Below are 27,551 nucleotides of genomic sequence, written 5' to 3'. Positions count from 1 at the left end.
AGCTAGTGTGATAAACTTAGCTAGTGTGATAAACTTGCAAGCTTCCAGGAAGCTTATTTGTGTCTCTGCTAAATTTCAGTAGTAAGTCGAAAGAATTGACAAAGATCATGTGTTTAAGCAATATCAAGGTTTTGCCTTACCTACGTGGCAGTTGACCAACTAATATTTGCCTAGTAATAGGATTAGGAATGCTTGTGTATGAATGTGTTATAGTTTCCAGATATGTCTGGGACCAAATCCAATTCCTGATAATTTTTGCTGTTTATTTCAGCAGGAAACAAAGCAACTTCTTAACCCTGTTAAATGAGCGGGCATGAACGACCAGTGCAAGTCGCTAATAGGGAGCGCTTGACTAAAGGACGCTTGGTTTGTTCAACTCTAGCACGTTCAGGTTGAACGTAGGCTTGACAATGGTTTTTAGTGGCTTCTTCAGAGGGTTCATATAGTCTATACGCAGAGCTTTGAAAGGCAAGGGGTAGAAGTGCAGAAGTTTGAAGAAAACTTCAAAATTATCTTTCCTTTAGGAAAAGGATGTGAAATGCGCTTGTAACGTACATCAGCAGGCTGACCTATGGGCAGGTACATAGGGTGGTGGGGAGGGCCGTCAGTTGGCACCAGCCAGCACCGTAGGTGGGCTGAGCCCATGCCACTGTGGTTTTAATGACCGATAAGCCTGTGAAAGCTCTTGACTAATGACAGTAACTTTGCTTTTTTACTTTTTGGGCAAAGGACAGGTTACATCTTTGGTAAAATTGTATTCAATAGGAAATAAAAGCTAATTTGATGAAATGTACATTAGTTTTACACACACACTCCAATTTTGTTCCAACTTCGTTGTGTGTTGATAGGCATGGAATATAAAAATTGTATAACTGTACCTGATGTAATTTAGTAAAGCTGCCCAGGATGGTTTGTGACTTGACATCGCTGCCACATCAACTGCAGACCACTTTAGTGCTCTGTGAGTCTGTATGCAGCCAGTCTGTTACCTTGCTGGCTTCTGCCAAAGGAAAAAAAAAACCAAAAAGCCTATTCTCTGAGGCTGGTGTTCAACTGGAGCGGCTCTTCCTCACCTCATACTAAAGGAATCGGGCCCCCTCTTTAACAAGGGAGCCAAAGGTCTGCTTGGTTGCATGACTTGGACCCCATACCCACAGTTTAATGTTTTTTTTTTTTAAAATGCAAGTGAATTCTCCCATACAGCCCTTGAGGGACTGCATGTTCCATGCCTCTCAAGGGACTTTTGAGTCCTGTTTGCTCGAAAGCAAGCACCACACAGCATTGGTTAATAACTTCTCTTTATGTTCAGATCCTTTCCAGAATAAATGGAGCCCATTATCCAATTTCAGAAAGCCTAGTCTGACTTTAAAAGGCACTTCTTGAGGTAAATACTGTTAATAAAAAAGAAAAAGAAGGGATGAAGGGTGGAGGGACAGGCTAAGTAGAGGTCTTCACATACTATGCTCTTAAGTATTTCTTATTATTATTTTGAGGAAACCCTGAGTCGGTGCCAGCAGCCTTCATAAATCAACTGTGTTTTTCAGCAAACTTGAAAGGGGTACAGAACAATTACTACATTTCATTAATAGATGAATGGATAAGACAGGTTTTTTTATCATTAGTAGCTGAGGAAAAATAGTTGTTGACCAGTTAGTGGCTCTATGCAAGACGTGGAGCTACTCTACCTATTAAGACCGTTTTCTGTCTGTTGAAATTCTTTCTAGACTTTGCTCCCAGCTGGATGGGTATCCGTTCTTGGGTTTTAGTATTATGTTCCAGGGTGAGGAGTGCCTGGTGGTTAGACGCTCCAAGTGTTTGCTTTGGTAGGTCTGTGAGGGTATTTCAGTGCGTTGACCAAGGTCCCACAGCTTTTGCTGGCTTGTGACTTTGATGAACGCTGCACCTCTTTTACATTTTTAGGATAATGTTGATTGTGGTGGGTGGTGTTTTTTTGTCTTTTTTTTTTTTTTTTTTGGAATGTAGTTATTGTAGCAGATGCAATGGGCAAGGTTGGGTTTGGTTTAGTCACGTTAGCTTTAGTGCTCTTGCTTTGCATGTAACAACTCCTATTTTAATCAAGTCAAACACTGTGCAATGGTTTGCATTAGCTGTGATTTACATACGTAGTCTGTGGTCCAAATGCACCGTGTTCTTCCTCTCCTCCTTCTGGTTTTCAGGAAGTTTGTATTGCCAGTGGGTTGGTAAATCTGAAACTATAAAATTCCAAACTGTCTGCTGCCTACCTCTAGTTACAGCAGACTTTTCTATAACGTACCACCTAGTAGTTTTGTGACAAATGGTGCTGTTTTACAAGCTTTTTCTAAAATCTAGTTTCTTGTTTCTGTTTTCTGCCTTGATGCGATGTAGACCTGCCTTCTGGATGAAGAAAACGGAAATGGCATTGAAGGGGGTTTTACTCACTTCTTTATTGGACACCCATTAGAAATTAAATTACTAATTTTTTTCCCCTACAGGCATCCACTGAGCTCTGTTAGTGGTCATCTATTATGACTTTTGTCTACTACAACTCATCTCCTATTTTCCCCGCAGTCGAGTGGTAGAACAATTTAACTTGAATGATTATTATTATGAAAATGGTACTTTATTCTTAAGTTAAATCCAAATGCATTGTTTACAATGCTTCATTACAGTTGGTAAGTCTACTGTTGGTTGTAACAGAGTAAGTTCATACTTTTGTAATACGGTCATGGCTTTACAATAGTATTTCACTTTTGTCTGGAGAAGCCTTTTATGAAGGCTGTTGTGTATTTAACATACATCTATGTGGTTGTAGATAACTGTTCTTTAATGCTTTAAGAAGCCGGTAACTATGATTTGTAAGCAGCAGCTGTCCGGAGGGTTGTTCTTAGTCCCTTGGAATGTGCGTAGGATGAACCACTCTATTTCCCATACCCTAATAATAATTTACAAATAAACAGTTTCGATACTGTGACAGAGCTTGTAATTACCGCTTGTAATTTGCGGTAAGTATTCAGCCATCCCGTGATATGACTATCAGCTGTTCCGTGCAAAACTTTGTACTGCCAAGTGAAGCAGGATTTTGAGCATTTTAGAGGGCTGTTCTTAACCTCCAGCATTGTCCCACTTGGACCTAATCGCTGGTGCTGTTTGAAGTCGGAGCTGCATGAGCAGGCCCTGAATTTCAGTCTGAAATAAAAAAGAAAAATTCCAGGTTCCAGGGGATTAGCTTAATAACGTGCCCAACGACGGAGGATAATAAATTCTTTTTTAGCTTATGATGTTTGGAATTGGGAATTGTCGGTCAGGGGAATTAAGTTTTAAAAATAAAATGAAATGCTAATAAGATCCATTTTACTTCAGATTTCCCAATTAAGAATTAGGAGGGTTTTCTCCTGCTTATCAGAACGCATTTTATCAATGATATTGGAAATGATTATTTTAATATTTCTTGTCAGCACAGTATTGTAATGACTGTGTACTGCCCCGGGATGCCTTTTTAATGATTTTAGCCTTCTTGAATTAGCTTGATGTACCATTAATGCATAAGAATTGCTTTTATTTTTGTTCATGATGTATTCATAATTGCACGCCTTTTCCTGCTTTATGTTCGTATTTTCTTTGACCCATTTAACTCTCTGCTATGCAATTCTCTGACGTCGCAAAGGAAAAAACAAATCTTCAACTGTTTAGGGGATAACATTTTTACCTTGTGAAACAAAAGAGTTTGAATCGAATTTCGATTCAGAGTTGAGTCTGTTGCTGTAGCTTAGCAGTTCACTGGGGTTGTACACTGCTAGGAATTGAAGTTTAAGATATTTACATATTTCAGCATAAACTTTCAGTGTGGGGGTCCTTTATATCGCTGTGGTTACTACTGTAAGTCTATGTGTAAGGCAAAAGGATGAAAACCTCCTGGTTAGTCATATTAGTATTATAACTTCAAATTTTTCTTCAATTTGGGGAGGTTAAGGCAATCTTAAGGGCTTGCAGTCTGACCCACTTGTGTGGTTAGTAGGAATACATAGGACTGTTTTGTGTGTGTGCACATATATGCATTTGTATGTGTACATGTATATATGTGTGTGCATGTGTGTATGTATGTTACTGATGAACCTTGTTGGGAAGGGATTTCTGCGATGCCAAGGCGTAGAGCCTCCCTGTTAAGGTACTGCCAGACAAATCAATGGCACTTGATGGCAGATTTTTGACGCCACTTACTTGTCTCAGCATGGATGAGGCATGGCAGTGGCCTGTTTTAGGAAAATGCAATGGTTTTCCTGTTTTAGGAAAAATGCATTGGTTAGGGTTGGGATTTGGTTTTTAGTACATGGCACGTGTCCAAAACAAGGGAGAGGATGAAAACTCAAATACCCTATTCTGTCTTGCATGCCGTAGGATAGATGTTACCTGAGCCCTCAAACACAGATTTGGGAGGTTTTACCTTGTACAGATGGCTGTAACACACAAGTTCTGAAATAAAAATCTCCAAAATAACAATAAACCTGTGGATATTGAGGCAGGAGTTACAGATATATAATGGCAGAGGCCACTGCTACCTCACAGTTTGGACCTTTAGCTCTGGTGCTGTGCTATTGCTGCTGGTTTGTGGCTGTTTTATTTTGCAAATTAAACTAAGTGTGTCTGTTTTGTGTAAACATTTACCAGAAATATTTTATTTCCAAATCCAAATCACATTTCTTATGTTGGGTTGAACAACCGTGTCTAAAAGGGGTACCTTGAAAGTGCAAATTCTCCATTAAGGGATGGAAGATGACAAATTAATCTTCGTACAGCCGGATTGCGGGGAAAGGCTGTCACTTGCTATCAGTATTATCAACTCAGCTTTTATAGATGTATTTTCATTAGGAAATGCTAATCAGTCTAATGGCAAGTAAATAAAGCCGCAGTCCCATCCTGCTGACAGCTATTTTAGGAAGAGGCAATATGCACTCTCGCACTAGATACAGCCCGAAGGCTTCTTCAGTTGGGGTAGAGGGGACCCAAGTGCGGTGGGGAGCTGGGGAGCAGCTCCTCTGGCTCCTGGGGTTCCTTTGATTTGGGTAAGGTGCAGCTGTGACCTTTTGGAGAGCGTTCACGGCTGCAGCGCCGCATCCGACGCGCCGTGCCGCTTGTGAGTTAGGCTACTCAAAGGTGGACTGGATCAGCCTGGTAAAACTTTGACACGCTGCTCCGTGCTGCAGCAATACTGGGAAACAAATCTTTTGGGGTTCTTGGGTCCAGAGATTTGTATTTTCCGTGTTTTTTTTTAAGAAGAACTTACTGCAGCCTTTCAGTGCTTAAAGGGGGCTTATAAGAAAGATGGAGACAGACTTTTTAGCAAGGCCTGTAGCGATAGGACAAGGGGAAATGGTTTTAACCTAAAAGAGGGGAGATTTAGACTAGATACATGGAAGAAGTTTTTCCACCATGAGGATTGTGAAACCCTGGCCCAGGTTGCCCAGAGAGGTGGTTGATGCCCCGTCTCTTGGAACACCCCAGGTCAGGCTGGACGGGGCTCTGAGCAACCTGCTCTGGTTGAAGATGTCCCTGCTCATGGCAGGGCGTTGGACTAGATGGCCTTGAAAGGTCCCTTCCAGCCCAAAGATTCTATGATCCTATAAAAGGGATGTAATTTTTGTCTTTAGTACTACAGCTTGGCCTGAAGCAACACCCCCTCATACGCCGTTCATTTTAAGCAGCCATTGGAGTGTGAACGAAGATAAAATTACCGCCTTAATGCAACATCTCGATGTCGACGAAGTGCGGCAGAGAGGCGGCCGTAGCTGGGTGCCCGTGCCCCTGCCTTCCCCAGTGGCCGCGGGCAGGGGCGGGAACAGCGAGAGGCCGATCTCGCCGCCATGCCGCCCGCCATGAAACCCTCCCGCCTCACCGGGGACAGGAAGGGCTTTCCCCAGCGCTCCTCCTTGCCGCCAGCACCTTTCCTTCGGCGAAAGGCCTGTGCCGGAGGGCCCGGGCGGCCATTGGCAGTCCTCCAGGCCGAGATCTTGGGGCGATCAACTTCGTAATTCGTTAGCGCCGCTTGTGAGCTGGCCAGAGGGGCTCGCCGGCGGCGTGGCTGCGTGCACTGACGGCGCCCTGCTTTTCGCGGGCGCTGAGGTTATCTTTAGACTTGGTTTTTACTTCCCTGCATGGAGAACGCAGCGGGCGTGAGGAAGCTTGACCTCGTCAAGGCTTGACCTTGCTCTGTCACCAGCGTTGTTCCTGACACTGGTGGGCAGTCTTGCTAGACTTGGTTATTGCTCTTAAATTCAAACATCAGTGACGTGTAACCTGTTAGTGTTCAACAGATGTTTCCAAATTAAATTTTTTTTTTCATTCCATGTGGAAGTATTTTTTTTTAGATGCCTTGTGTGCTTCCTGATTTAAAAAAAAATGAACCAGAACAACCCACAGCCTTTCATGGCAGTAGGACTTTAGGTCTAAATCAGAGACTCACACAGAATCATTAAGGTTGGAAAGACCTTTAAGATCATCAAGTCCAACCCTCAACCCAACACCACTATGCCTACTAAACCATGTCCTGAATGCAGTGGAACAGCCCTTTGCAAGGCCTGTCGCTTGCTGGAGGATGTGCCTCTGCTTTGCCGTCTGTCTCTCCAGGAACATGCCGTAGCTGAGCACAGAAGTGGTAACTCTCTACCTGGGTAAATTCTTTGCCGCCATGTGGTATACTTTCTTTTCCTATTTTGTATTGCCTGGGGAAGATACAGCAATTTTTTAATAGGTGTTAACATGCCGTATAAGCTGTCTTTAGAGAATTTTCTTCTGAGCTTTGTATAACAGAGTCAGAAAACCCAAATTATTTAGTAACAAAAGTTGGTAGAAAAAAAATCTATACACAAATCTGATACGGCTTGTCTTGCAAAGTCTGTTTCTGCATAGGTTTTATTCTGAACTTGATACTATTTTAGTATGAAACTTTGCCCTTACTCCTGCTTGCCCTTAATTCTTATCTGCCATTAATAAATGAGAAGATTCAGTTTGTGCAGTTCTGGAAACAAGAGTTTCACTTCATTGTTGGTTTTGTAGTGGTTCCTTTTATGTCTCTACAGAATATCTCCCTGGATATACTGATTTCCATTTAATCTTTCGGACCCATACCCTTAGCTGGTACATTCTCCACCAGTTCTGATACCATACATCAGACTTTGTATTGTTATGGGAGGGCCCCGTATTAGTCAGTAGGAGGAAATTATTCAATATCTGAAGTCGATACCTTATAGAAAGCCTCGAAATGAGCTTTACCGATTGAGCACTTCCCGGAGAAAGAGCAAGAGTGTCAAGAAGTTTCCATCCTGGGGAGCAGTTACATCAGCTGGACCAGCCTGGAAAATGCAAGGTATTTGTGGAAGCAATGTTACAAACTGTACTGAAGTGCCCTTCTTGGATTTTTATTTTCTGATTAATTCACACTTTTTATACATCATGGTTCAAGATATTTTTTTTTTTCCCCCTGTTGATCCTGGAGACTTAAAAGGTCTCTTTTGTATGCGGTTTCCCTCATGCTTGGCAGCTGTTTGATGTTACAGCCATGCTGCTTGTTGGGACTCTGGCATGTCCTTTGCCCGGTTGCCCCTTTCAATGAAAGTTGCAGGGACTTTGCAGGCTTCAGGGACATTGGGACTTGTACTGCTCCATCAGATTCTTCAAATCTGCACCTGGATTTCAAAAGCGAGTGGAGGAGAGAAGGGAAAGAGATCTTCCACTGACGTCTGCATTCGTTTTTCTTATCCTTGGAATTAAATGATGGGATGAGGAGCTATAGTCCAGGGTAGGGCATCTAAGAAGTGGTGTAATTTGTACAGAGGAGGCAAATGATGTAGTGCTAATAAAAGTTAGTTTTTCACTCTTTTATGTGTGTCATTCACTAGGTTACTTGTAGAAAATGATTAACTCTGCAAAACTGTTCATGTGACTTTTAAACTTTACAGGGTTAGTTTTATGACACTTGAAGCCTTAATTTGAAGTGCATGCAATAAGGCACGTTACTTGAAACCTGGCAGACAATGGTGATGCAGAGCTACTGATGTTACGGAGTAGGTGACAACCGCTGCCTTGTCTGAAGAGTACAATAAAGGAAAGACCTAGTTCCTCATGTGCCAATTCTTTACTAAATGGAACCGAGAAAGTTGATACATTTCATCAAAATGTCAAAGAATAAGATTTCCAGTACTGAAGGTTCAGGATTGGTCCAGTAGGTTTATATCCCTTCAGGCAACCTTGAAGAGAAATCCTGGGGCAGGAAGCCTGATATTTGTTTGGTGGTCAATTTTGCTTTTTATTGGCCATGGACCCGAGAGGCGTAAGCAGTGCCTCTTACAGGATCACGTACGTTGTGTTTGAGAGATAAAATGTTACAAGCACACTTGTGGAGCGTCTTGCAAGCAATTAGGAATTGTTTTCCATTAACACTAAAAACTGAAGTGAAAAAATTCTGGAAGAGGGAGAAAGTTTGAAATTTCCTTATTTTTTAAAACCTCTGCCTTTTCTACAGCTGGTATTGTAAACGTGGAGATTTTGTTTCTGGATGTGTTCTGCCTCATTTGTTTCTGCATTCAGTGCTGTGAATAAAATGTGATTCTTGTTATTGTCCCTCTGTATTAATTTGTCCTCCATCAAATACTAAAAATGACTATTGAATATGTATGTGTCAGTAGCCATAGATTAAATTTTAGTTCTGTGTGCTGATGTGGACAGAGGCACTAATCTGAAGGACTGTGATTGTTTTTTCTCCAGAGGTGGAGGTTGTGTTCAGTTTCTTAAGCATATCTGAAAAAACGATGGTACCTGCTCGCTCTTTTTTGTTAAGCGTCAAGTATCGTTTCCAATCTATAGCAATCAATTACTGCTTTTGTAAAATGCAGGGTATTGTAGATATATGCCTCCCTGAATACACGGAATTTTTAATGTCGTGAGGAACCATGCTTTCAATTTTTTGTGCTTAAGATTTTACTTTCTAATCTATTCCTGCTTTGTCCCTTTACAGTCTGCGTTCCACTTCTGTGTTGCTGTTGTGTTTAGTACCTTGGGAAAATAATGCTGCTGCTACATTGTCTTGCATCTTGCCGAGCCTTATTCTCAACAGAGAAAAAGGGAAAACCAGAACAGAAGTAAGTCAGTTGTCGTGTCAGCTTGGCAGAGGTTGAATTATGGAAAAACTTCCCTCTGCTAAATCTTGTCATGCTGCAGTTCCTGGTGGAGCTGGTGACAGGAGCTGAAAAGAGCAGTGGCAATTTCTGCGGTGGTTCTTGAGCCAAGTGACCTGAACAGCAAACTGATTGCACAGTGAGAAACAGGGCTCCATTGCGGGGGATGTATCCACATGTGAGGATTAAAAAAAGAAAAAATTCTGCTTGGTGATATCTGTCAGCTAGCTGCTGCTTTAGCCCTGCTTTTGCAGTTGCTAACGATGCTGTAACGGAGGGTGCCGGAGCCGACCACAAGGTTAGGTAAGCGCCAAAAGGGGCTTCAGCAGAGCGTGAGCTCCTTAAAGTGCCATTTTCTTGACTGAGCGGTCACCTGTTCCGTACTTGGGTCTGCCTTGTTTCCACGGGGCCTGTCTAAACTGCGGCGCGTTTGCTGCGTTTTGGGGGACGGTCTGCCTTGCTAGCAGGTCTTTGTTGCTCTTCCTACTGCGACGCTCTTTACTATGCTATTATCACTTCATGTGATTTTTTTTTTTTCTCCTTAAATTTTTATTGACAAATCTTAAAACGTGTTAACGCCTCATCTGCCTTGCAGCACGCGTTCTTTACAGCACGTCCAATGAATTCTCAACTACAGCGGGCAGTGTGAAATGTCTAAAGCTCGATTTCTTTAGTTATCCCTAATATGTTGACCCTCGGTCAGTGGTTTTAATTGTCTTTTGTGGATTTGATGGCACAAAATGACTTTGCTGGCTTAGCATTGTTGAGTGAAAGACTAAGAGCTAACATGCCAAGTGTCTTGTCTCAAGACAGATGCAAGGGAAGATGCCCCTTGCTATAAAAGCGACTGTGAGAATAACACCAGCCTGCTCAGAGCATCAGCAGAGCTTTTTGGAACGCCTGGAAACGAAACCTGCGCTCGGGGTAGAAAGTAGAGGCTGTCAGAACAAAGGTAGGAGGCAATGCCAAGCCTGGGGAGTCTTGGCAGAAAATCTGACTTGGCCTTGCGAAGCAGCTGTGGCGCGCAGCGTTCTGTTGGTGCATCGTGCCGTGGTATTTCTAGCAGTCCCTTGAGGTTCCAAAAAATAATTGTTGCTCTTAGGTGTTGGTTATTTCTGGCATACAGCATACTGAAGCTCTTTCATCTGAGTTGTCAAACAAAAAACTCTGTCAAAACGCTGATATTACATTTATATCTCTTAGCTTCTGTAACTTCTCTTTTTGCAATGTATTTAGCAACATTTATTAGAGAATAGCTCACTTTTTTCCTCTTATAATAAAGGGATGCTTTTGTCTCAGCTGTCAAACATTTAAAACTGGTGTAATAAACGTAATCCTTTTGTAATGTTCTCTGCTGTGTAACAAACACATTTTAAACATCAAAGTTTATTATTAGCACAGATTGTTCTTCCAACGTGATTTCCAAAATGCATTGCAAATCGTTCCCTTTCAACTAATCCGTATGCATATGCAAATCCTCTTGAAACTGTTTGCTTCTCTGGGATTAGCATTTGTGTATTCAGAATTTAAAAGCCTGCATGAATCTATGGGGGTTGTGTGTATAGTAAGCCAGACTAAGTGTGGGCATTACTCTTCTGAATTCCATGCCAGAAAACCTCCAGCACTGCTACCGAATTTAAAATAGGTGGTTTCCCCTCATTCCCTATAAACTAGAGAATCCTTAAACTAACTGGGTATAACCTAACTTTGAAATTGAATTTTAATCTGATGAGGTTGCTTGCGGTGGTAAGTCCTTGGTGTTGCAGAACGAAACTTGCGACCCTTCAAGGTGGAATGTTTGCATCTTCCCGCTTAGAAAAAAGCGTTTGCACCGATCTTGTGGTTTTTGTCAACAGTAAATGCACAGTGAATTTTATCTGTAAGCTACTCATTTTATTTCAGTTTTTAGAAAAGAAGGGATTGGCCTGTGTGTTGACCAGTCTTAAACAGTGAGTTGCTTAACAGGCAACTTTATTTGCTGCTTTATTAAGTCTTCATTAAGACTGCTGGAGGATGGTCAGGCCTGCCAAGTCAGGGTGCTTTGAGAAGCTTGTTAAGGGATATAAACCTTATGTGGATGCCGCATTGGCCTAGGGTAGCTGTTGGCAACTGGGCATCCCAAATCCTTTGCTAAGGATAAAAATGTCCCTTGAACATACGGAAGCTCATTGTCCTGTTCATATGGTTACTTTAATGATGCCTAGATTTCTGGGGTAGTGCGATCTTTTAATGTATATTTTGTAAATCGTTGCTGTTCGCTTACATCGAACTCTTCTGTTTCTTTTCCGTAGTTACTTGAGTTGCGTATGCCCAAAACAGCGTGGCCAGACTGTCCATTTTAGGATCTAGTTAGTATTTTGTAGAAAACACAGCATAATATTGTATTGTACAACTCGGGGCTAGGTCTGTAGAATCACAGAATCACTAGGTTGGAAAGGACCTTTAAGATCATCAAGTCCAACCAATAATCCAGCACCACCATGTCCCCTAAACCATGTCCTGAAGCGCCACATCCACACGTTTTTTGAACACCTATAATATCGAACTACTTTTTGAATAGCCTCTCTTTACATATGTAGGTATTTTGTTAATTTTGTCTTTCCAGAGGTCACAATCTTCCTGTGATCCATGTAGACCTATTTTAGCCATGTGTGCTCCATTTTGCTTTATGTAGTAATCCAGAAAGTTACTTGGCAGATGGATGGGACCATGTTACAAAAATTATCCTGACTGTTAAGTGCTGTGGAAATCAAAATCAACAATTAATGTAACTAGGCATGAAGCAGATGTGGTAGGAAAATGGAAATTTGTTTTCATGTGCTGGTGATGTATTTCTGATTTGTTTGTGAATTACTTGTGCTTTGTTTGTGGGACAAAGGTCATTTACCTTGGATTTTAAAAGTACTATCTAGGGCTTGAGGTTTTCAGTCAAGAGATCCTCTACTTACCTTGGAAGAAAGTCTGGCAGCGCTGCTGTCAGCCCGGCTTTGCAGGGTTGGTGCCAACTGTAGAGAAAGCAATGTCTCGCTTGGAGCCTGAGCGCTGGTTCATCGCCTGGGGGAGCCTTAATTCAGAAGAAAAATTATTATGACGCTGGTATCAGACTAAAAGCGAATAGTATTGTTAACTAACGTATGAATGCGTTAGTTTCGGAATAATAAACCCCAAGATTTCTAAGGACACAAGATACTGCCGAGTTGGGAACCTTCTGGAGTGTCTCGCCGCATGCATGCCCTTTGAAAAGGCTGAAAGTATTTTTCAGAGTTAAAAAACCAAATTTTAATTTGGAGCTTGAAGAAAAACAAACCTTTGCCTATCTGTACTTAATGAGGCAATGTTATTGGCGGATGCTGAAGAAGTATTTTCCATAGAAAATCAGATTTTTTTGCATAAAACTTGTTAATATTAATGAAGACAGGTCATGACTGGTTTCAAGTCATATATGCAACCTCCAAGAGATGTAGTGTGCTAGTGATGCTTCTGTTGGTGATACTTCTGTATAAAAAAAAATTGAGGAGTAAATCAGCTTCAGTTTAGCATATATACAATTGACTTGCTCTCATCATTTATGCCTCTTCTGATGGCTGATACAGTTCCTTGTGTCTTAGGCATCGTAATTTACAAGCATCATAATTTACAGTCTTGCAGAAAGGTATGTTTAGATTTAAGCTGCTCAATAGTGTAACTAATGAGAAATACAGGAAATTTATAGCACTTGATGATTGACTGGTTAAGTACCTAGATATTTATTGAGATCTGAGGACTCCTAGCTGTCTTTCAGTTTTGTTTTTGGTTTTTTTTTTTTTTACAAAAAAGCTCTTTTTGGACAAGCAAAACTACTGCTTTGTAGTATTCTAGAAGTACTTTTCATGTTTATCGAAAATGTGGTTGGAATGGAAAGGTGGGAGGCTGGTAGTTTTTTTCATAGTTTGCCAGTGCTTGGGTAATTAGTGTGTCTCCCCTAATCACGTGCAGGAACTGCTTAATTTGTATCTGTAGCAGCATCAATCAGCTCCTTGTTTTACCATCTTGGTGTGACTTCAGTTCTCTTGGAACTAGGATTGTTTTGACCCCAACTTGGCTGTAGTCAGCAGTTCCTGCTTATCTTCTGCTTATCTTCCCTGGCCCTGTTTAGCAGAGAGGCACTCAGGCCTAACTGTTTTGTGACAAATTATCTGGATAAATACTTCGCATGAATCTCTCCATTAATAACGGCCGTTGAACCAGTCATCTCTAAAGAGAGCGCACAGCTTTCTTCTGTGCTGTCGTTCTGTAAATGTTCCGTTCTTGCTGGAGCTTAGTCTTGTGAAAATGTCTAAATTTTCCCATTAAGTGCTTAAAAAGTAATAAAACTAAAGCCATTAGCCTTCACTCGTCAGATCTGTATCAAGAGAAATATTCTTCAGTGCAATAAATCTGATCAAGTGTTCGACATTTATATCATTCGAATTCATTCTCTGGAAATGGACCTTTTGAAGGTAAATTGCGTTAAGTAGGGCAGTTTAAATTTTTAATACAATCTTATTGTAACTGTTAGCAAATGATTAAAGTGCAAAGGGGGGGCTTATATGTTTTGTGAGATTTATGTTAAATGCTATATGATGCTTCTGCTCTGGCGGGTAAGTGCTTTCATGACAACTGAATATGCATAAAACCCACAAAAACAAATACGGGATTTAGCCTTTAGTAATGGAGTAGTTGAATATATCTGCTATTGGATTTGTGGAGATGGTTTTTGGAATGGGATTTATTTCACCTGCGAGTGAAGAAGTCTTAATCTTGGTAAGACTTAAGCTTAACTGTTTTGCTAATGGCAATTAGTGTGTCTGAGAGGTGGCTCTTGATGGCTCTGTAGACAACGAGCTCATCAGCTGAGGTGTGTTATTTAATCTTCTTTAGGTCCTTGGTGGTTTGTTTGAGGAAGGTTTTTTCTTCAAAGTACAAGAACATTGTTGCATTTCTTGATTTTGATGGGGAACACCACATGTAACTTCAGAAGCAGAGATGTATTGGTGCATCTTTTGGATGTTGCCGTAGTAGCATTTGTGGCTTTGCTTTGCACGACGTCTATGTTCTCACATTGTAACTCAGTTCCATAGAGGAGATGGTCACCTTTGGGTGCAGCTGCATCAGTATTGCAATAGTGAAGTTTGATTGTCTTAAAAGTACCTCCAATTCTTCTATTTTGACAAATTCTGCTAGGGAGGGCTAACAGCTATGTGATGTATATCTAGTGCTCAAAAGCCATCAAGCTGATTTTGTCTGCAGATGCAGCACACCTTGGAGACAGAGCTCCTGATGTTCAAGGCAGTCAGGGAGCTGGAAATATTCTCCATGAGACATGATACCTGATTTCTCTTTGGTTTGGTTGGTTTTTTTTTTCCCCCTGAAGAGGATATTCACATCTTGAGGAGTAATATCTGTATTTAAAGGGAGGGAAGTATAATATTTATTCAAATTACATAGCGAACGTAATGTTTTTGACATATCCCAGGAGTCAGGTTAAAATGGACAGAGCTGTCGGGGGTTTTGCTTATCAGGTATTTCTGATAAAAGCATGGATGACTCTTCTACGTGTATGTCTTGTGCTTTGTAGTATTTGGCCTGCCATATGATGTCTACCAGATGGGCCAGGAGGGCAGGGGAAGACAGAAATAGCTCACCATTAATTTTAATCCATCGCTACAGAAGGTGTGCCTTCAATTATATGCTTTTATTAATCAAGCTGCGGTTTGGAGCATTATCATCTGTGTTTGCATCACACAGTGACAGGGAAAGTGCGACGGTTGGAAAACGGGATAAAAAGTTTAGGAGGCAAAATGTTGGCTTTGAGTAAACATATGCATTACATCTCTGCCTATGTGAAGTTTGATATTAAAAAAGGGAACCAACTTCTTACTGGCAGAGCCACCTCTGGATTATTTCAGATAGATACTGGCTGAAGATGAATTTTGAAGACAGTTGGGAAATTGCCAGAGAATACTAATGCGAAGTCGTGAATATTGATTGGTTAAATAGTTAATACCTAGATGTAACAGAGCACAAGTGAGGCTGGATGTTTAAATGCGAAATAAAATCTGGTAGTTTTCCACAAGAACAATTAACCATTAGCAGAGCAGCGGAAAGATGGACTGTGTAGCTTGTGCTTGGAGTGCCCTTAAACCGCATTCTGGTTTTTATCCTGTCTTCCAGCCACATCCTACTTGTCTTGCAACTTGAGAGCTTAGCAATCTGTCTTTCTGCCAATTCAGGCTGGAAAAGGCAGGTTATATTGAAAGTTTGTGGACCACCTTGAGAGGAAGCAAAACAGTAGGTTGGGTCACGCATGCTTGCAATGGTCATTGACTCCAGACCGTGCTTTTCATCCTCTGTGAAGGGGATGTTAAAACCCAGCTTTACAGCATCCAAACTTGTCTTGCATACAAACACGCTAGTTTCAGGGCTGCCGCAATACTTGAGAATTTGACGATGTATAATTTATATTCTCAAATTACATTTTTTCACTCTCCCACACTGGGGGCATAACCCTTGTTTTGGGACCGGGCGTGCTGTCTATGCATGTAGTTCTGCGATCTCGAAGTGTGGTTACACATCTGGGTTCAGAGGCTTTGGGTTGTTAGGAAACAATTTTAAGTCATTTTGGCAGTTTTAAAAAAAAATCGATTATGCCAATGAAAGGTCTGGTTTTCTTGGTAACAATGTAAACCTTTTCCTAGGTGAATTACTAGAACTGTCTGAGTACAAGTCAAGTGGAATTTGATTTAGTAAATGCGAATAAGTTAATTTCTTTAAGGAGGGATATGTCTGAGTCGCACTAATGTAACCAGAAGCTTTCTATCATTTTGTGTCCTTGTCTGTGTGCTACTAGTGAGCTTGTTGGATGTGCTTAAATCTTCAGAAAGTAGGAATGTTGGCTATGAAAACTGTAATTTGATAGCATGCCTTGCAAAGTAGTCTTTCCATGAAGCTACTTCAAAATGTAAATGTGAAATTGCTTGCCGGGTGGTAAAATTCTTAAGCATAGTATTTTTGTATGTTACTTAATTCTATGTTTCGATGGGATTAGTACGATTAGTAAATAATTCTATGTTTTGCAGTAGAATTAAATAACACGATACTATGCGTAAGAATTTTATCTTAAAAGATAGTTAAAACCCCAATTTTATTTATGGGCATTTTACGAAACACATCAATTTGACATCATTGTATCTGAATGTGCCAGTTTGGGGTTTTTTTGGTCTCTTTTGTTGTTAGGGGTTTTTCTTCCTTATTTCAACTTTTTTTTAACCTTCATATTTAAAATTGGACCTTTGGGAAATAACAGGATTGATGACTTGGTTCCACCATAATGGAAAGATCAACAGACCTTCATGATTTACTGATTAGGTAAATCCATGTGCAAAAGACTTTATCTGTGTGTCTGAGACAGTGTTTGCCTTGTAAATCCTCAAGCCGTGTGCTTCTACTTGCAACACAGTTCATGTAGTGAAGAAAACATGGGTTTATTTTTAAAATTTTTTTAGACGCCAGATGCTTCTCAGATCGTCTAGTGGATTTATTGGCATATTTGCTTACCCAATCTTGGGAGACAATGATTTGCATCAATGTTAGGAATAAGTGATATGCAGTGTTAATCATAGTTACCTGCGGAGGAAGAAAATATATTGGCATTGATTAGAGATACTTAATCCTGAATCTTATTTATAACTGTATTTTTGTATCTGGTAAAACAAGAACAGTTGTTATATCTGAGAGCCAGAGCTGAAATACGTATTTCAATGAAAGCGTCACAAAAACCCAAAGGTACCGGTAAGGTGTGGTTTTAAATTTATTTTAAGGAGAGTTGTATTAAAATCTTTGAGAAACATTAACACTGAGCTAGCCCATTGTAGCTGAACTTGATTATTAACTGTGGTGATCATGAAACGGTGTTTTTCAGTAAAAAATTTGTGTGTTCATACATAGTTTTCCTATTAACTTGTATTATGAAATAGGCTAATAGTTCTTGGAAACTATCTGTATCTGAGGAGTTAGAAAATTGTGAAAGAATTGTTCATTTAGTCATAAGATGCAACTTCAAGCTCTTTTTTGAGGAGCCTGTGTAGTAAAGCTACCAACTTTTCTTTGTAATGTTCGTTATGTTCAGTGTATACGTTTCTTCTGGTGGTTAACTCCACCGAGGGCGAGCTTGAGCTTGGTTCGGAGAGCCTGCTCTGCTACAAGTAGGCTTGCTGCTGAGCAGCCTGTCGTTCGCAGAAGGATATAAATGGGTGTATCCAACAACTGCGTATAGCTTAACATTTTAACCACATTAGAGAATCACAGAGTCGTTAAGGTTGGAAAAGACCTTTAAGATCATCAAGTCCAACCATCAACCCCACACCACCGTGCCCACTAAACCATGTCCCGAAGCATGAACGGGACATGGTTTTTTGAACGCCTCCAGTGATGGTGACTCCACCACCTCCCTGGGCAGCCTGTTCCAATGCTTGACCACTCTCTCAGTAACGAAATTTTTCCTAATATCCAGTCTAAACCTCCCCGGCGCAACTTGAGGCCATTTCCTCTCGTCCTGTCGCTGGTTACTTGGGAGAAGCAATAAAGTGAAGACTAATACAGATAAGCAAAGTATATAGCATGCCTTATCCTGCTTTGTTCAGGTTTTGTAGAAGGTACATTTTTAGTTTCATCGCTGTGTACTTGGCTGTCCTGGCAACATTTTTAATTCCAAAATTAACATGGGTAGCTTTGACTTGGTTCCATCCTGAATGTAGCTGTCTACTACAGTCAGCATTTAAATCCCTCAAGTAATAGGAGCAATCACACAAGAGCTTCATTTCCAGCAAATTAACAGCCATACAAAGTAATTGAGACAGAAATGAAGATAAATTTGTTTTCTTATAATGAGATAAAGGGGGTTCAGGTAAGAATTGGATCCTGTATTAAATCTTGTCTTCCTATTTCAGGAGCAATGTCGCAGCTTTCACTGAATTAATCTTAGATAATCTTTTGTCCCGGTTATAGCTTTCTATTAAAATAGATACCACAAGGAAAACAACATGTTAATCGGAGAAGGCAGTTTTCTCTATCGGTGCGTAGTATTTATTCACAGTTAGTGAAGGATTTTGCTTCTTACTAGAAATTTACTTTTGACAACAGACATGCATCAACACTTCTGAAAGACCAACTTACTTGCTTAATTTTACCTGCCTAGGGTAGGAGTGATAGCTTCTCTCCAAATTAGATTAGGGTTTATTTAGCATTATCAAGTTAACACATTTTTTAAATGGATTGGGAAAGCAGTTTCCACCAATTCCAAAAGCGATGCAGAAATTCAGTATTTAAACAATGAGTGAAGTGGGGGAGACAGAGTTGCTGAGTCTCCGGAATTAAAGCTCTGGAAGCTCGGAGCCTTCGACGTTTCCTCCGTGTCCTGCGAACGTAGGTACAGGCTGCAGGGAGAAGTTAGGCTGTCATGGAGGGCAGCACGTGTTTGGGAAGGGAAGGCAGGAATATTTGCTGCTTGTCTTTCCATGGTGTGATATTGTGGCGGAGGTGCCTGTGTTCTTGGGCAACTATTTTAACAGCACGTTACCTTCTGACCTGCCAGCTGAAATGGCTGCATTTGCTCAATATTTGTTGTATTTGTTCAATACCGTGTCTCCTGTACTTCGGTCTTGATTGAAATCCCCACTTTCAATTTTTATCCCCTTTTTTTGAACCTGCAAAAGCAGGTAGCTTCACACAGCGGAAACAGAATAACAGAGCTTAAAATGTCTACGGTGGTTTAAACAGCTGCCTGCTCTCCTTGTTCTCGCGGGGGAAGAGGCACGTCTCGTGTGGAATTCCTCACTTCCTCGGAAACCCACAGGCTGCGTTGAGACGCTTTTCTTCCTAGGTTGTGCGTAGGTGCTTGAGAAGGACGGGGAAATAATAGAAGAGCGAAAGCGCGCTGGTTAATAGGACTACGCAGCGCTTCAGGGTGTTTTTGTCAAGTAGCAAAAATGCAGGTATCACCTACGTGTGTAATCAAATCGTTTTAAGAAGTAAAGACTTGTTAAGCCAGCACTTTGTCCTGTAAAACTTCCTAATGCTTTTGGTGCCTTGCACTATAGAGACTTTTTGTTTTTGTCAGATAGTTTGACTCCTTTCAGGGTGCGCAGGGTCAGAGGTAGGTACCCGCACGCTTCGCTTTCCCACCCTTGTTGGTCGCGCTGTAATGTGAATTAGAGGTCATCCCGGCACGTACCACCGTAGGCTCTCGGAGCACAAAGCGGCTTTGTGTTCAGCGCGGAATTAAGAGCTCAGCTCTGCAGGTATGGCTTTCCAACCCAGCGAGGTGGTGGAGTCACCACCACTGGAAGCGCTCAGAAAACCTGTAGACGTGGCACTTCAGGATACGGTTTAGTGGGCGTGGGGGTGATGGGTTGATGGTTGGACTTGGTGATCTTAAGGGTCTTTTTCAACCTTAACGATTCTGTGATTCTGTGATCTTCTCTTGCCCTGAACAGTGAGGCAGCCTACAAGCCCAGCAAGAAGTTTCCCCTTAATATCTTTGTGGTGATTTTTTTTTTAAAGTCTGTAGTTGTTGAAAATACCAAATTTGTACTGGTAACACATTTAGGACAAATGCAAATATGTATCTTTTTTTTTTTTTTAACCCACCCAGAAAGCAGCTTGAGAAATTGCTATATCCAAGCCCAAATACTATAGGAGTCTGGTGCTTGTTTCTGTGTTGCAGCTGGCACATGGTATGTCAAGCGCTCCTTTTTAAAGGGAGAAGTGTAGAAGTTGTTTAGCCTGAAAAATGAATGGAATTTAAAATAACAGGCACAATGGCCTTAATAGTTGATATTTAGAGTAATATTTCCCATTCAAAAGCGTCTGTGGTTAGTGCTGGCTCTTGTGGTTATTACTGCTTCCCCTGTAATGTGTAATTGCGGAATAAATTTACTCTTACTGGACACTTACTGTAAACATGGAATATTAAGCTAAAATGCAGCTGCCGTAAAAATGTAAGTTGCTATATATCTTAACTTCCCACGGTGTGTTTTCCTTAGGCATGGCTTTTCACATGAAACAAGTAAACAACCATCAGCAGGGCTTATGGGGAGAAACAAATTATTTTTGTTCGTCTGATGAAACATGATTTTGTTGATGTATCAGTTTCCAGTCTCCCTGTCCTGCTCCCTGCCAGGTTCTGCTGAGGTTACTGGGATTTTGTAGGAGCCAGGACTTGGGCAGGAATTAGTGAACGTGTGTCTAACGGTATTCGTGCCCTGATGTGCGTGGTGTTGGCTGGAGATGCTAGCTGGGGTACTTTCTGTCGTATCAGCTTCTCTGTTCTGTACGAATTGTAGTAATAAAGTACGGTGACGACTCCTGATGCTGTAAAATACTTCTCAAAAGCAAGGATTAGTCCATGCAAGTGTTAGTTTATCAAGAAGAATGAGGCAATGACAAGAAAAGTCGGCAGTGTTGAACGCGGGAAGAGCGTGTTCTCTCCTGAACGTTGTGCAGACCGGCTTTCAGAGGCCCTTTAGCTGCTGGATGCGCAGCCGCTGAGCGCTGGGATGTGCCTGAATACCTGCAACCCCAGTGTGATGCACTGACACCCAATTTTTTTTTTTTTTCCCTGACAAAACCAAATACCCAGCTGGGGAGGGAGCAAGTGACGACCACGTCGGCTCCAGAGGGGACGCTGGCAGTGAAGGGTCAAGCGGGATGATGGAGTTCCCGGTCGTGTCCTCGCTCGTGGTGCTCGAAAAAGGAGGGTTACAAATTTTGTGATGTTTCTGAAGCTCTTTCCCTCCTTTGTGATTTTAAGTGCTAAGAAAATATTTTGACCTTGTGCTCATGTAAAATTCATTTTTCACGATATTTATCAATGGAGCAGAGAATCGGGTTTCTTACGTAAGCCGTGTGATGAAACGTTAATTTTCTCACACGTAAAAATATCACCGCGGCCTTTGGCTGTACAGTGAGAGCGTGCCCTTTTCAAAGATACTGCTTGGCCTTCCTCTTAAATCATCATCTGACCAAGCGTCTTGTTTAGCACTGGTTGCAGCAAGGTTAATATTCCGTGCTTCTTGTAGGCAGAGTTCTCCTGAGGGTCTGTAAAAGCCGTCAAATCGGTAATTGTCATGAATGTAACTCCAACCCACAAGTTTGCAAAAAGAGTTAAAAGTTGTTGTAGACTTTTGAAAAGCCGACATTCTTTTTCCAGAGGTCCAGCTCTTCCTGTCAGCAAGAGCATTTGGGTTTCATTTAAAACTAATTCTTCACCTTCTACAAATCCCTAATGCCTGATGTAAATTGAGCAGAGGCTTTAGATGTTTGTTGTTCGGAGTGATCTGTGAGGGAGTGGGTGTTTTAAAATGAAAGGTAGTCTTTGTGTAATCCTTCAGATCCCCCCCGCCAGCACTTAAAATAGGTATTCATCAGTGTTTGTCCCTTCTGGTGTTTTTCAGTCAGCCAGGAGCACTCCCACTTCAGCTGAAAGCTGTTTTCTCTCTGTCACTTAAGTGGAAGAAAATTTAGTGTATAATTCTTGCATTCCCATCTTCTGCACAAAGTAGCAGGTTGTAACTGGTGTATACTCGGGCTCGGGCACACAGTGGAGATAAATGGTCTTCTACGTGTTTTTCTGAGAAACCAATTTTAGTTTAAATCAGTGGCAATTTGAGAAGACTGTTTGCATCTCCGAAATGTGCAACATTCTTGTACCAGTAATGACTGAGAAGAGAAATATCTTCTGACGCTACAGGTGTCGTGTGCCTGGAGTCTTCCCTTTTATTATTTCGAGTCTTCCTTGGTGAAAACCCACGTAAAGGGCACAGCAGTAATTCTGTTCACCGCGTTTTGGGAAAGAGAGCAGCGATCAGGTGGTTGATACCTCTGGATATTTTTCCAGGACCCGTCTTAAAAACAAGGAGCGCTCAGGGCTCGGGCTAGACGAGGTTTCCCTGAGCGCATCCGTTGCGCGGAGCGGAGGTGCAGTTTTCAGAGGTGTGGAGCTAGATGAGACGGTCTTACCTTGCGTCTTGAACTTCTTGTAAGGAGTCTTTCCCCCCCCAGGTCTCTGCCTTTTTCGTCCTTATACTTGAATGAAGCTGTGCTAATGAGATTTGCGAGACCCGGCTGCCCCCACCAAAGCAGCCTCGCACTGCACAAGGAGTTGACATGCGAACAGCCCTTTGAACCACGGCGAGACAACTCTGTCAGAGCAGTTACTCTGGCAACAGTATTTCTGATGGTGATTAGCTGCGAAACGGAGCACAAAGAGGAGTCGGTTCATTATGGAGGCGCAGCGCTGGGTTTCGGGGAGAGGAGGTGACCTGCTATTCCTCCCACGAGTGAATGCAGTCCCCCGGGAGTCAGCCACGCTGCCGAGAGCAGAATAGGAGAGCTTGCTTTGGCGAAAATTAGTGCATGGGTAGGTCGGTTGGGTTTTGTTCTCTGTGCAAACGGCAGCGGCGGTGGTTTGCAATGCAGATCCGCCGAGCTGGAGTGCCGAAACCTTGCTGTACGGCTCGGAGCCTGCCAGAGCGCCGAGCTTTCCTGCTTGGTGGTACGGTCCTTCCAAGAAGCGATGGGGCGAGAAGTTAGTAGGGGCTGCTTAGGGAGGAATGGTCTGACTAACAAAAAGTAGCATTTGAGAGGAAAGTGGCAGGGGGGCGGGAAGGTTAACTTTGTTTTGGGGAGCTGGGTCAGGCATGGAAGAGGCGGCATTCAAGTCAAGAGCTTTCTCTCCGATCTTGGACGTTCTATTCATCTTGCAGACCAGGAATTTCACGGGCTTTTCGTTAACAAGGCCTTAAAGCAAAATACAGCTTCTAGTCATTCTGGCTTGTGAAGTTAAGTTTTAAGTATATAAGAAATAAGCATCAGTCTTCCCCAAAGATCAAATATTTGCTCGCCGTCAATTCCCCTGGTTTGCAATTCCAAATACCCTTGGCACATCCCTGATTATTTGCAGAAGAGTTCTGACTGCAAATAAATGTTGTTCAGCTTTTCGCACTACAGATAGATGGCTTACAATAAAAACCTCTCAGAAGTTGATAGCTTAATTGAGTACGTAAAAGGAGAGAGAATGCAATTGATTTTTTTAAAAATAGTTTAAATGCTTGTCATTTTTGATACCTGCTACATAGATTAAGTCAGTATTCATCTGTTTTAGAAACAGATCTTAGCAAGTATTATGTATTTTAAATTCAGAAGCACTGAATAATCTTTTGGATGAGACGGAACCTGAAAGCTCTAGGGCAGAAATATTTCTGCTTTCTTGCATTCTGTATTCACTTTATGCAACAATGTTTGTTTTAATTGTATAGCTTCCTGCAGACTGACATTTCAAATAAAGGTGTTTCAATATTAATCTGAAGACTGTGGCTCTGCGTAGTCTTAAATTGGTTGATGAAGCAGACTAGTTGGCTTCCATCAACAGCAGAAAGATGTTTACATCTGGCCATAGCTTACATCATGTGTTCCTGAAGAGCACCATTTCTTGCTGTATGTTTTTCAGCAGAAGTCCCACCTAGCCACTTGGCTGCCTAAACTGGTGTGGTGGTCCTGCCTTGTGACAAAAAAAAAAAAAAAAAAGAAAGAAAAAGTCACATTTGTGCACATAGGCTAATCTAGGAATACGCCGACAAAGTTGCTCACAAATCCAGTGTGAACCCGTGTATAATTGTAGTTGTAGAAACAAAATGTGTTGGTTTAAGGATTTTTCCTACTGCCGCCAAGCGACTAACGAGCGGTCACTTGGAGTCCTGACACAGATGTAATGACAGAAACGGGTTTGGGGGCTGAAGGAGCGATACAGGATGGCTGTTCCCTGGATCTGGTGTTAGTTCTTGTAATTACGGTGTATTTCTGTCTTGCTACACAATCATTTAACTGTGGGGTTTTTTTTTTTCCTCCCTAACTACTGTGTCTGAAGATGTCAGCAGCAGGAGTTAGCAGATCTGTGGGGTTTTCAGTGCCAGCCATTTTAAGTTTTGTGTATTTCAGGGCTTTCTTCTCTGGAATAGAAGATGTAGAAAACGTGAATTTGCAGCAGCACTGCTGAGGAGATACGTGCCGAACCCCTTTTATTGACTTCTGATGGGCAAGATTTAGGTTTCATCTCCTTTCTCAAGGTAGCTTTAGAAAGAGCACAGTAGGTCTTTTGACAGTCCGGCGATTGCCCCACAGATGATCAGTCATGTCTTTCATATCTTGCAAACTTTGAAGGGTCAGGGTACTCCTTTAGGGACTTCTGAGGCTCGTATCACCATCATAACCAAGGGCAAGTAGCCCGGAGCACTTGAATATTGAACAAATCTAATTACGGAGTGACGGCTACATGACTGCAATGAAAGAAGCCAAAACTGTTTGGTGTCTCAAAGGAGGGCGGGTTGCCTAATGAAGAGAGGGGAGAGGCAGGAGGAATCGTGCTCTGGCGGGGGATACTAGACTTGTTGCCGAAACGGAGGGGGAATTGGGAAGGTTTGGCAGCTCAGAAGGGGATTTCCATTAGGGGGTACATCATTTTTCTGACAGAGGGAAGAGCTAAGGAATTTGAGGATAAGAATGTTCTGCTCTAGAATTTGTAGCGCAATTTTAAGGAGGCAACCTTAGATCTTCCACTGCCATTTTAGCATTTTTACAGCCCACAGGATATATTACACTTTGTGCTGCTCTGTGTAAGGTTTAGTTTCCAGCTGCTTTGTGGATTAATCTTCACACTTACATGCTAATCTGCGTATTTCTAGAGTAACAATTTGTGCTCTTTTTGCTTTTTAAAATTTATTTATCTTTTCAGTGTCTGCTTTTGTAGTACTTAGTAAGCATTCAGGTTGTGCCTAGAGTGGTAATTTGGCAAGACTGTATTATGTATGTTAATGTGATGCTGCAAACACACCTACATTCAGACTGAAGGAGAGAGGTAAATATTTTCCTTGACTAATTACCTCTTCTGTGTGAGAGTGGAAGCTTTTGCTGAGAAGGTAGTTTTCATTCATGTTGGGTTTTAATTCAGTTTTGGTCTTAATTTAGGTCTTTACCGCATACGGTGAAGACAGATCCATGTGCATATGTTAAAATCGGACCTTTGGTTTGCTCTCTGCATTCGCTAATGTGTTTTAAAATATTTCAATGTATGGCTTTCCAGGCTCCAGATCAATAAACCGATGGGTCTGAAATGACAGAGTGCTACGATATTCCTCTGTAATTTAAACATGATTAGCTGATGAAGGTTATGATCAATATGCCAGGGGAAGATAAATTAATTGATATCGTCCTTTCAGGATGATAAGAGGCCTGTTGGAGGTGGGATATAACTAATGAAGCCGCTTCTTCATATATACAAGCCATTTTTTATACAATGTATTCTCACTAAATCATGGTTATGCCACCGTTCATTTGCATGAAAAACATAAGCCACAGACCAGTTTGTTATTAAAATTGCATTCATTTGAGAAGAAATTGTATGCTTACACTGCTAGAGAATATCTCTGCCTGTGTTGTACTGTATTGAGGAAAAATAATCTTGGAATTTACATTAAAATCTTTTCTATTTTATGAACAAGACGGATTGAATACAATTAACCTAATTAAAACAAGTTTCTGTGTGACTTTTTAAGTAGATGCCGATAGTTGTTGCCGTTCTGCCTCACTGACCCGTTTCGGTGGAGGCAGTGCAAGTGGCTGCAGACTCCCTTGCACAAGTTCCATGAAGTGCTTCGCTCCATGAACATTACTGCATGCAAGGAAGCTAAATCTAGCTAGTAGTAATTTTGATTAGCCACTAAACTAGTCTCTCTTTTTTGTTTCCTGAGATTTTGCTTACTTTTTAATCTCTGACCCAAAAGGCAGGTAGTAAATGTAGTGTAAAGGATTTTATTTTTGAGTACCTAGGACCTAAAAAGAGCCTATAGCCTAAGGCCTTAGCTGAATAGCAGAAGGAACTGAAATCCCACTGTATCACAGAATGAATTTCTAAAATAGTTTGATTTTTTTAAATTGAAACATTATAGGATGCGTATGGAAGTTGCTGCATGTCAGATCAGCTCTGTTTCTGTTTTCTGTTATGAGCCTGACTCTCATCTCTGTATCTGTCTGACAAATGCTGCTTTTCATTGCAAGTTGGAGAAAATTGCTTAATAAATTACAAAATAAATTTGGCATTTGTCCATCTGTGCTAGTGCTGCTAAGTACCAAAAGCTAAAACTAGAAATCATGATACAGCTTCTTTCCATCACGAATTTGAATGGCATGTGGTGTGTGGCACCATTAGTCTGGGTATTTTGTGCCAGGGACCCTTTATTAGTTTCGTTATGCTGATTGTCATTTGTTTCAAATGCTTTAAACTAGTGGTTTCCAAAACTGATTGTCCTGATGCAGTGTCAGGTAATTAAGAGAAGTCTACCTTACTCCTCAGCAACAGAGGGTACGCGCTGCTTCTAAACTCAACCTGCTTGGACTGGGAGTGATAGCTTTCCTAAGGAGCCTTCACGCGCTGATGTAGGACACCTTCCCAGATCGTACTAGTAAATAGCACTGAATCGTCAAGTCATAGAATCATTAAGGTTGGAAAAGACCTCTAAGATCATCAAGCCCAACCGTCTACCCAACACCACCATGCCCACTAAACCATGTCCTGACGTGCCACATCCATGCATTTTTTGAACACTTCCAGTGATGGTGACTCTACCACCTCCCTGGGCAGCCTGTTCCAATGCCTGACCACTCTCTCAGTAAAGAAATTTTTCCTAATATCCAGTCTAAACCTCCCCTGGCGCAACTTGAGGCCATTTCCTCTCGTCCTATTGCTGGTTACTTGGGAGAAGAGACCAACACCCACCTCACCACAACCCCCTTTCAGGTAGTTGTAGAGAGCGATAAGGTCTCCCCTCAGCCTCTTCTTCTCCAGACTAAACACCCCCAGTTCCCTCAGCCGCTCCTCATCAGACTTGTGCTCCAGACCCCTCACCAGCTCCGTTGCCCTTCTCTGGACACGCTCCAGCACCTCAACGTCCTTCTTGTAGTGAGGGGCCCAACAATGAACACAGGATTCAAGGTGTGGCCTCACCAGTGCTGAGTACAGGGGCACCATCATTTCCCTACTGAGATGCACTTGGACTAGATTGTTAGTCAAGCGTTGCTCATATTTATCTTCTCTCTACAAGGAGAACATCCCAAAGAAGAATGGAAAATGTGTACTACCATGAGCTTTGTTAGTGTGATATTGTAAGTCTATAAGTGGACTTGTTATAGCGTTCCTGGTATCGCTTTTTGTAACTTGCACACCTGCCTCTTCCCCTTCTGCTTGGATGTTACTGGTTCTCTGGTGCTTATCTGGTGGAGTGAGAGTTCGGGGGAAATTTCATCCATGTGGAGAACAGAGCTGGAGTCTCACAT

The 27,551-nt window shown here is 41.7% G+C and overlaps 1 protein-coding gene across 3 annotated transcripts in view; it reads left to right on the top strand.

Moving 5' to 3' along the window:
- Positions 1-27,551, top strand: part of AGAP1 (ArfGAP with GTPase domain, ankyrin repeat and PH domain 1) — a gene marked incomplete at its 3' end in the record, with an annotated part of 386,349 nt that overhangs the window by 155,840 nt on the left and 202,958 nt on the right. The gene's annotated exons all lie outside the window — the stretch shown is intronic.

This window comes from Phaethon aethereus (genome assembly GCF_964289735.1).
Source record: "Phaethon aethereus genome assembly, chromosome: 6".
NCBI classification, from domain to species: domain Eukaryota; kingdom Metazoa; phylum Chordata; class Aves; order Phaethontiformes; family Phaethontidae; genus Phaethon; species Phaethon aethereus.
This window is presented reverse-complemented; position numbering and strand designations above follow the sequence as displayed.